Genomic DNA, 9,457 nt, shown 5'->3' on the forward strand with positions numbered 1-9,457 from the left:
TATATCTGAATGATAGTGATATTAACTGGACTTCCTTGTAAGCATATGGATAGTATCCTGTCATTCACAATGTTGTACTTCAAAATGGATCTAGAAATTACTTTTTTAACTATGAAAGCAACTCCATTTATTCTCGCCTTTTCATCTCCGGAGTAATATATCATATGATCATCTGACTCAAAATGCCCCATGCCGGTCCATCTCATCTCTCCAATGCCTAGTATGTCAATATTTATGCGTTCCAGCAAGCAGATATTTCTTTTGTGGTGGGGGGGGACTGCTATGGAAATATGTAATACTTTCTAATGTATATTTTCAATGTTGTTGTTAAGTGCTGTCGAGTCACAGGCGACTCGTAAAGACCTTATGAATGAAAGTCCTTCACACTTCCTGTATAACTTAATCCTTTCTCCAGGTTCATAGGGTTTCCAGAGGCAAGCTATTGTGGAAGTGGACGCCACTCCTGCTTCCATGCTTGTTTTAACTGGGGAGCTTCACCAAACACTGTCCATCATGGGTAACAGTATTTGGCTTCACAGCAACGAAGAGTTACCTCTGTACAGCAAGTGGACATGCCAGGGTCACACGACCTAGAAGAATGTTTCACCAAAAACAATTAAAAGCAGCCCTGAGGGCCGCAGAGTAGAGTCACCCACCTTTGGCTTTCAATATATTTTCAATAGATAGTAATTTTTTTCAAATAAACGGGTTGGTGTGTTTGTTTTTCTTTGCTGTCCTTAAAAAAAACAACAAAAACCTGTATCTTTCCCCCATATCTATTAAATTTGTATGTTGAGCAGATCATTTGAGAAGCTGGACATTACGAAGAAGAATGTTCATCAAAATCAGAGGAAGATTCATCAGGATTTGTGTTATACAGGTGACACAATCTTCCTTGCTGAAAGTGAGGAGAACTTGAAATGCTTGCCTTAGGTGATCAAACTCTACAACCCTCAAAATGGATTACATCTCAACATAAGGGGAAAAAACCCAACAACCCACAAACATTACGACCAGGTCAGTGGGCTACATCATGGTAGATTGAAAGAAGATGGAAATTGTTAAGTATTTCATCTTTCTTGGATCCATAATAAATACCCTAACTACCAGCAATCAAGGAATCAAAAGATATATTGCCTTTTCGATAAATATGATAAAAAGGATCTATGGTGTTAAGGAGAAATGATGTTAGTTTAAAGATTAAGGTGAATCTGCCTCAAGTCATGGGTTTTTCAATTACTTGCTATGAGACTAAGACCTGGACAATGACTAAAGGTGACAGAAGAATCAATGCCTTGGAGTTGTGATGTTGGGAAGAGTTGTTGTTGTGAAGTGCTGTTGAGTTGCAGGCAACTCACAGCAACCCTATGAAAAAGAGTCCTCAACACTTGGGCGTCTCTCATCTTCTCTCCAGGTTCATAGGGTTTCTGGAGGCAAGCTCTTATGGAAATGGATGCCACTCCTCCTTCCAAGATTGTTTTCATCGGGGAGCTCCACCCCACTCTCCGTCCGCATTGGGTAACCAGCCATTAACACATTTGACACATAAGTGTCACAGTGTTCAGCCTCACAGCAATCACAAGTTACCACTGTATGGCAATGTGTACACCATGGCTATACAACCTAGAGGAATGTCTGAACAAAAACAATGAAAGACAGGCCCGAGGGCCCTTCAGGGTTGTAGCAAGTTGGCATGCCCAAATGCTGGCAAAGTCCTTCTGCCAGACCCACAGTTCATCTGGCATGTCTGCTCTGCCAACCCCCTCATGGGGCCCAAAGAACACCACAATTGCCCTGAGCCCTCAAGCCTGCCGTGCCTCAAGGAGCCAGAGTCTGGATACAGCTGACATTAAGTCTCTCCCAAGATCCTAGGCGGGACTCGACCTTTCAGGCTTTTAGCAAGCTGGCACACCCAAATGCTGGCAAAGTCCTTCCACCAGACCCCCAGTTCATCTGGCATGTCCACTCTGCTGGCCTCCACGTCGGGCCCAAAGAACACCGAACACCAAAATTGCCCTGAGCCTTCAAACCTGTCATGCCTCAAGGAGCCAGAGACTGGATACAGTTGACATTAAGTCTCTCCCAAGTTCCTAGGCAGGACACGACCTTTCAGGGTTTTAGTAAGCTGGCATGCCCAAATGCTGGCAAAGTCCTTCTGCCAGACCCCCAGTTCATCTGGCATGTCTGCTCTGCTGATCCCCACGTGGGGTCCAAAGAACACCAAAATTGCCCTGAGCCCTCAAACCTGCCATGCCTCAAGGAGCCAGAGTCTGGATACAGCTGACATTAAGTCTCTCCCAGATGTCTTAGAGATGGTGAAGCCAAAGTGCTCCTTAGAGACAAGGATTCAAAGCTTCACCATACATACTTTGGATAAGATAGGTTGACACAGTGACTATGACAACGGCGTCAAGTCAGTCAGAGACAATGAGGTTGGCTCAGGATAAGGCAAGTTTCAGAACCATTGCTTATAGGGTCACTATGAGTCTTAGTCTACTTGATGGAAAATAACAACATAACTTGGTAAAGGACATCATGCTTGGAAAGGTCAGGAAAAGAAAGGAAGACCCTCAATGAGATGCAATGTGCAGTGACTGCTAACAATGGGCTCAAGTATGTCAGAGATGATTCATATGGTACAGGGTAGGAGAAAGTTCACTTCTGTTGTTCAAAGGGTTACTATGAGTCACACTTGACTTGATGGCACATAACAACAACATATGACTCAATGACACTTAACAACACAATAAAACACCAACATATGTAAAAGTACAGAGACTGAAAAGAAACAAGGTTCAACTGCCCTGGAATGTGTGATTATACATTGTATATATGACAACAATCTGGAACAAGAAGTAAATTACAAAATGGAGGGGTAGAGAGAGAGGAAAATGTGCAACAATCAATGAATGAAAGCCTAATCTTTCTGTAAACTGTCATAAAAGTCACAATTTTTTTAAAATCAGAAAAAATATTATTTTAATAAAAATCTTTAGAGGTTTTTTTTTTTTAAAAAGAATGAAGGTTCAAGAAGGGTAAGTACAGGTCGATTGTATTATGGTAAAATATCAGGTTGTTGTTGTTGTTGTTGTTATAAGATGTGGTCAGTTGACTCAGTGGATCTGAAACTTGCCCTATCCTGTTCCACTCACATCATCTTTGATAGACTGGAGCCTATTGTTAAAGTTATCAATCCATCTCTTTAAGGATCTTCCTCTCTTTTGCTGACATCTCACGTTTCTAAACATGATGTCTTTTCCAAGGACTTGGCTCTACTAACAACATGTCCAAAATATGTGAGGGAAAAAGCTTCACCATCCTTGCCTCCAAGGAGCAACCTCATTGCATTTTCTCCAAGACATATTTGTTCTCTTGGAAGTCCATGGGATATTTGATACTATTCTTCAACACAACTCAAAAGCTTGGATCTTTTTTCTTTTGTAATCCTCGGTCATTGTCCTTTCAAAAGCATAAGTAATCAAAAAGACCATGTCTTGACTGACATCATTTCTCCTTAACACCATAGGTCCTAGACAGCAAATTTTCCCAATGAGATACTTCTTTGGATTTCTTGTGGATCCAAACAAATAAAATTGTTGACAATTTCAGTCTTCTCTTCAGCTATCATGATGCTGCCTACTGACCCAGTGGTGAGGATTTTTGTTTTCTTGATGTTGAGATGTAATTTGTATTGAAGGTTATAGACCTTGATCTTCTGAAGCAAGTATTGCAAGTCCTCTTTGCTTTCAGTGATGTTGTGTCAGGACAGGTATTTGATGAGTTCTCTGATCATGATACCATACTTTTCTTCATAATGTCCAGCTTCTTAAATGATCTGCTCAGCACACAAATTGAATAGATATGGAGAACGGATAAAGCCCTGATGCACATTTTTCTTGATTTTAAATCATGAAATGTTCCTTTCTTCTGTTCAGACAACATCATCTCAGTTTTAAGTATAGATTTGGTCTCATTTGAGCATGAGTACATGTTCTGGAATTCCCATTCTTCTCAATGGTAGACATAATTTGTTATGATCCATGCAGTAAAATTTCTTTGCATAGTCAATAGAACACAAATAGACAATCTTCTGTTATTCTCTGATTTCAGTCAAGATCCCTCTTACATCAGCAAGAATACCTTTGCTGTCACAGCCTCTTCTGAATTCAGCTCTAATTTCTAGCAGTTCTCTGTTGATGTACTTATATTGTTGCAGTAATTATTTTTAGAAACTTCAAAAATATTTTATTTGCATGTGATATTGTTTGAAAACTTCCACATTCTGTTGGAAAACTTCTTTTGCGATAGGGAACAAATATGAATTTCTTTCATTCAGTTGGCCAGGTAGCTATCTTCCAGATTTCTTGGCACAGCCTAATGAGTACATCCAGGGCAGCAAGCATTTCTTTGTTTAAACACATCAATGGGTATTCCACCAATTCCTGGAACCTTATTGTTTTGTCAATGTCTTCAATGCAGCTTGAACTTCCTGCAGCACTATTATGCTACTTCGTGAAATAATTTTGTGTCAGCCAGTCCTTTTTGATACAGTCACTCTGTGTATTCCTTCCATTTTGGTCTTTTCTTTACAACGATCTTTGACTTTTCCTAGATGATATGTTTGATGCCATCCCACAATTCATCTGGTCTTTGATCTAATGTTCAATGCCTTAAAACTAGTCTGGAGATGGCTTTAAAATTGAAGTGGGATAGATTCAAGGTCATATTTTGGCTCTTGTGGACTTGTTTTCATTTTCTTCAACTTCAAATTGAACTTGCACATGAGTATTAATGGTCTTTCCCACTTTTCCCAGTTTTAACAATTGATAGTGATCTTCTCCAATGATGTTTTTGGCATAAAACAACACTGGTTTGCATAAAAAATTTGCATACATTGTCTTTCACATTTTCCTTCATTCACATTGTATTTCATACAATCATTCCCATACATTGTGCTTTATAAAATTAATCACCATTGAATTATGCCCACCATTTCCCCATTTTTTCGGGTCCCTGCCAGATCTTTCCCATTTCCTTTACCTCATCCCTCCACTGAACATATTGTGCGACGCTGTGATTCCCCCTTGTCCACCCCTCTGCTCCCACATCTTCTTGCCTTGAATCCCCCATACATGTTCCTAGTTTTCCTTCTATTTTTACAATAATGGTCTTCTGTAGTATTGTCCTTATGAAACCGATTAAGTTCACTCAGCATAATGCTCTCTAGTCTCTCCCAAGTTATGTAGTATTTTTTTTAAAATCATTGCTCCTGAGTGGTATGTAGTATTTCATTGTGTGAATATACCAATTCATTCAGTTGTGGTTGGACATTTGGGCTGTTTTCATGTACTTGTGATTGTGAATAATGCTGGTATGTACATTGGTGGACAAATCTCCATTGGTGTCTCAGTTCTACTTTCCTTGGGGTATATTTCTCGCAGTGGAATAGCAGGTCTTATGGAGTTCCTACATTCAGCTTTTTGAAGAAATGCCAGATTGCCTTCTAGAGTGTTTGAACCATTTTACAATCCCATCAACAGTGTATAAAAGTTCTAATCTCTCCATATTTTCTCCAACATTTACTGCTTGCTGTCTTGTTAAACTTTGCCGCTGCCACTGGGGTGAGATGGTATCTCATTGTGGTTTGAATAATCTTCAGCAAAATTTTGCTTGCATGTTATATTAATGGTATTGTTTGACAGTTTTCACACTCAGTTGCATCACCTTTCTTTGGAATGGGAACAAATATAGATCTCTACCAGAGGATCTTGTCTGGTCAGGTCTTTTGGATTTCTTGGCACAGCCTTGGTGAGGACACCCAGGGCTGCACTTGTCTGCCAAAACATGTTAATCGGTATCCCATCAATTCTTGGCGCCTTATTTTTTGCCAAAGCCTTCAGTGCATCTTGAACTTCTTCCTTCATCATCACTGGTTCTTCGTCAAATGCTACTTCCCGAGTCTGTGTCTGCCAATTCTGTTTTATACTGTGCCTTCCATCTTCTTTTTATTTTGCCCATAGCATTCTTCAGCAATGCTTGTCAAGGCTTGACTTTGTTCTTCAGTTCTTTCAGCTCAAGTAATGCTGAAGTGTAGCATTAGTGTAGTGTCACATTTTTTCCCCTTCAATTCTGTTTTTGCTATATATATTTATGCACTCTAATGTTAAGTGCATATATATTTATGAATGTTAAATCTTTTTTATTAATTGATACGTCTACCATCATAGAAAATCCATCTTTACCTCATGTAACATATTTTATCTTTAAGTCTACTCTGCTTGATATTATGATCACTACCTCGGAAAAAAGATGACAGAATAATCAATGCCTTTGAGTTACAGTATTGGAGAAAAGTTCCAAATATCCCACGGAATGTCAAGAGAACAAACAAATATTTCTTGGAGAATGTGCAACCAGGATGATCCTTAGAGGCAAGGATGGCAAAGACTTGTCTCACATACTTTGGCCACATTCCTTTAAAAACAATATCATGCTTTGAAAGGTGGAGGGTCATCAAAAGAGTGGAAGACCCTGGACAAGATGTCTTGACAGAGTGACTGTATCAATGGTCTCAGGTACACTAGAAATTATTGGGATGGCATAAGATAGGGCAAAGTTCAGATCCATTGTTAATAGGATTGCTACAAGTTGTTGTCCACTTTATGGCTCTTAACAACTGTCCTTGTTAGCTGCAAATTCAAAGTCAAGCCTCTTGGAAGTTAAAATACATCAATAGCTCCAAGTGAGAAAAATGGGCAATCTCCTCCCCTATGATTTAAGCCTCAGAAACCCAATGGAGGGTCAGCTTTGAGTTGGTTTAGACCCCCTGGCAATGAGTTTCAGTGTTTCTAGTACTTTAACTTAAATGGCCTAGTAGGCAAGGAGTTAGTTATTCTGCCAACTGAAAGGCAAGGGAGTTGAATCTACCAGGTCTCCATGAGAGAAAGTTGGACAATCTCCTGTGCAATTTACAGTCTTTAGAACCCAGTGGAGGGTCAGTTATGAGTTAGTTCTGACTTGAAGATTTTTTAAATTGAAACTATCAACAAAACTAGGAGTTGGTTCTTTGAAAAAGTTAATAAAGTCGACAAACCATTAGCAAAACCCACAAAGGAAAAGAAAGAAAAAACACAAATAATGCAAATAAGAGTTGAGTCAGGTAACATCACAACAGAACCAACGAAAATTAAAAAGCTAACATTAGAGTATTATGAAAAATTATACTCAAATAAATATGAAAACCTAGAGGCAATGGACAAATACCTAGAAATGTACAGCCTACCTAAACTAACAGAAACTGAAATTGAACATCTGAACAGACCCATTACAAAAGAAGAAATTGAAAAGGTAATACAACAACTTCCAACCAAAAAAAGCCCTGGACCAGATGGTTTTACAAGTGAATTTTATCAGATATTCAAGGAAGAATTGTCACCAATTCTACTTAAACGATTTCAGGAAATAGAGAAAGATGGAATTCTCCCAGATTCATTCTATGAAGCAAACATATCATTGATACCAAAGCCAGAAAAGGACACCACCAAAATAGAAAACTATAGGCCAATATCTCTTATGAACATAGATGCAAAAATACTGAATAAAATCCTAGCCAATAGAATTCAACGATACATCATCATGACCAAGTGGGATTTATAACAGGTATGCAAGAGTGGTTCAACATAAGGAAAACAATCAATGTAATTCATCACATTAACAAAGCAAAGAAAAAGAATCACATGATCCTATCAATTGATGCAGAAAAGGCCTTTGACAAAATCCAACACCCTTTTCTGATGAAAACACTCAACAAAATAGGATTAGAGGGGAATTTCTTCAACATAGTAAAAAGTATTTATGCAAACCTGAGAGCCAACATCGTTCTCAACGAAGAGAGGTTAAAGGCATTCCCTTTAAGAACAGGAACTAGGCAAGGATGCCCACTCTCATCTCTCTTATTCAACATTGTATTGGAAGTCTTAGCGAGAGCAATAAGACATGAGAAGGAAATAAGAGGTATCCAAATCGTCAAAGAGGAGGTAAAATTATCTCTCTATGCAGATGATATGATAGTATACCTAGAAAACCCTAAAGACTCAGCAAGAAAACTATTGGACGTAGTTTTACTCCTATAAAGTGGAAGGAAGTTTATGAAATATATTGGTTTTTCAATTATTTTACATTTTGTTTATGATGTTGTTATTCTTGTGTACTATTGCAAACCAACCCATAACTGACCCTTCAGTATATTTTAGAGGCAGTGATTTGCATGGAAGGATACTACCAATCTTTCTCCCATAGAGCAGCTAGTGGATCTGAATCATGTACGTTTGTGTTGGCAGCACAGTTCCTTGCCACTAAGTCACCAGAGCTCCCTTTATGTATTAATTACAACAAATTAATATAATTAATTTATTACGATTTCTAATAAACCCCTTATTATATATTTTCTTTCCCATTACACAACTTATCTATTTGACTCCCCTTTCCCTACCTTTGGATCCCTGGTGACCATCCAATAGTTATTCTATCTGTGTATAAACCTATCCTTAGCTTTTTATAATAGTGGTTTTATACCAAAATTTTCCTTCTGTGACTGACATATGTCGCATAGTGTAATTTGTTAATTCTTTCATGTTGTACAATGTTTCATTAATTCTTTCATGTTGAATACTCCTCCATTGTGTGAATGTACCATATGTTCTTTAGCCATCCATCGGTTACTGGACATGTGAGTTGTTTTAATCTTTTTGCTGTTGTGAATAACACTGCATGAGTGAGTATGAGTGCTCATTGCCTGTTTTATAGCTCTTCTTATTTTAGGATATAGAAATCAACTCACTGCTCTTATCCAAACAGAACAAGGGAACATCACATGGGTTGAAATCAGAAAAGATGTGTGTCAGGGTTATATTGTTTGTCCCTACCAATTTGATCTCTATGTGAAGCAAATAATCCAAGAAGCTGGACTATATGAAAAAGAATATGGCATCAGGATTGGAGGAAGACTCACTGAAAATCTGCATGATGCAACCTTGCTTGTAGGTAGAATCTTGGATTTGAAATATTGCTGCAGAAGATCAAAGACTACAGTCTTCAATATGAATTACATCTCAATATAAAAAAAACAAAAATTCGCACCACTGGACCAGTAGGTAACGTCCCAATAGACGAAGAAAAGACTGAAGTTGTCCAAGATTTCATTTTACTTGGATTCAAAATCAACACTCATGGTAAGAGTCGTGAAGAAATCAAAAGACATATAGCGCTCTTTTCGCCATTTTCCCAGTGTCGCTGAAGTTGTAGCCATGAAGGTTGAGCTGTGCAGTTTCAGCGGGTACAAGATCTACCCCGGGCACGGGAGGCGCTACGCCAGGATCGACGGAAAGGTGTTCCAGTTTCTTAATGCAAAATGCGAGTCGGCTTTCCTTTCCAAAAGGAATCCACGGCAGATCAATTG

The sequence above is a fragment of the Elephantulus edwardii genome, unplaced genomic scaffold (genome assembly GCF_000299155.1).
Source record: "Elephantulus edwardii isolate Elephantulus edwardi_28Jun2011 unplaced genomic scaffold, EleEdw1.0 scaffold00111, whole genome shotgun sequence".
Classification (NCBI taxonomy): Eukaryota; Metazoa; Chordata; class Mammalia; order Macroscelidea; family Macroscelididae; genus Elephantulus; species Elephantulus edwardii.